Source organism: Ictalurus furcatus, chromosome 4, assembly GCF_023375685.1.
Source record: "Ictalurus furcatus strain D&B chromosome 4, Billie_1.0, whole genome shotgun sequence".
NCBI lineage: Eukaryota > Metazoa > Chordata > Actinopteri > Siluriformes > Ictaluridae > Ictalurus > Ictalurus furcatus.
This window is the reverse complement of record NC_071258.1, coordinates 20,230-21,790: the sequence shown is the minus strand read 5'-3', so window position 1 is coordinate 21,790 and position 1,561 is coordinate 20,230. Positions and strand designations below refer to the sequence as shown.

At 44.7% G+C, this 1,561-nt stretch overlaps 1 pseudogene; it reads right to left on the bottom strand.

Moving 5' to 3' along the window:
* Positions 1–339: 339 nt before the first annotated feature.
* On the bottom strand, positions 340–1,243 carry LOC128607172 (general transcription factor II-I repeat domain-containing protein 2B-like; annotated as a pseudogene).
* Positions 1,244–1,561: the final 318 nt, after the last annotated feature.

The following is a 1,561-nucleotide window of genomic DNA, read 5'->3' as shown; positions in this document are numbered from 1 at the left end:
CTAGTTGGTGCCTTTAAATGCCTACATTTGTAGTCTAACCACCTCATTTGGTGTTTTTCAGTTCTTTTTTCTTGTTCAGTGAGATAAATCTATTCTCTGTTGGGCTTTAACGAGTGCATCAAAGTCAGGTTGAATCTCTGAGGTGGAGATGCGACGCACAGCTGACAGATGAGCATCAGTGAGAGAAGATCTATACCTGGATTTGGCAAACTTCATCACTGAGACTGTTTGTTCACATATGTAGGTAGAGCCAAAGAGAACCAACATCTTCTGAGCTTGTCTCCTCATGTTTGGAAAGTTATCCTCCTTGAGAGAAGAGTAAAAATCCAGCAGTGATCCTTACTTAAAGTGCTTTGCTAGTACTGCATCAGACTGCAGGTCAGTGACTTCCAGATGAACATCACTGGGTGCATTATCCACACTGCAGGTAAAGGGAGAGGAAATCGAGTGCATTTCATCCTCGATTGTTCTGAGATCTTCAAATCGCCTTGAAAACTCAACATGCAGTGCTCCTAACATGGATGAGTACCTGTGGAGGTGATCAGCTGATGGTGTGACTTCTTTCAGGGTTTGCATGTGAGTGAGAGTGATGCTCTCCAGTTGGCTCGAAAGAAACTGCAACTTCCTCATAAAAGCCTTCACCAGGCTGTGCATTTCATGAACAAAAAGGCCCTTGCCTTGCAGTTTGGTGTTTAGTTCATTCATCAGTGCAGTCACATCAACAGCAAATGCAAAATCTGCCATCGAGTCCTCATCTGAGAGCTCTGGGATGTCTTTGCCTTTCTTCCCACAAAACTCTCGAATCTCTGCTTTCAGGTCCCAAACTCTTTTTAGCATTTTGCCCAGGCTGAGCCATCTGACAGCTGTGTGGTAGCCGATGTCACTATGTTCAGTCTCATGCTCCTCCAAAAGTAAAACAAACTGTCTGATTCAATGCTCGTGCCCTGATGAAGTTAACTATTTTAGTTACATCATCAATGACATGGTTAATTTTTAGCACTGACTTGCACAACACATGCTGTTGTATAATACAATGCAAGATTACCAATTTCTGATCTGTGTCAATTTCAGTCACTTTATCTTGCATACGTTTCAAAAGTCAGACATTTTTCCCTGTTAGATTTGGACAACCGTCCATTGTGACTCCTGCCAGCCTTTCCCATTTCAGTCCCAGCGTCTCCATGCATGTATTTACCTCCGTGAAAAGATCGCTCCCTGTTGTCGTCCCTTTCATTGGCCGCATTGCTGCCAGCTCCTCCGTAATCTTGAAGTCCGTTATCCACGAACAAATACGAGTAACTGGGCGGTGTCACGAACATCAACGCTCTCGTCTAAAGCCAAGGAGAAAGTCAAAACTTCCCACCTTACATTGCAGCTGAAGCTCCAGATTCCCCGCAATGTCCTCGATCCTTCTCGTCACAGTTCGCCTGGACTGTGACGTCCCTGGACAATGGGACTTTAGCAAGTCCCTGGACAATGGGACTTGCTCAAATGCTCTTTTTTTCAGGGCATATTAGTTCTGTAGAGTCCACCAAGCACTCTTTGACAAACTCCCCCTCCG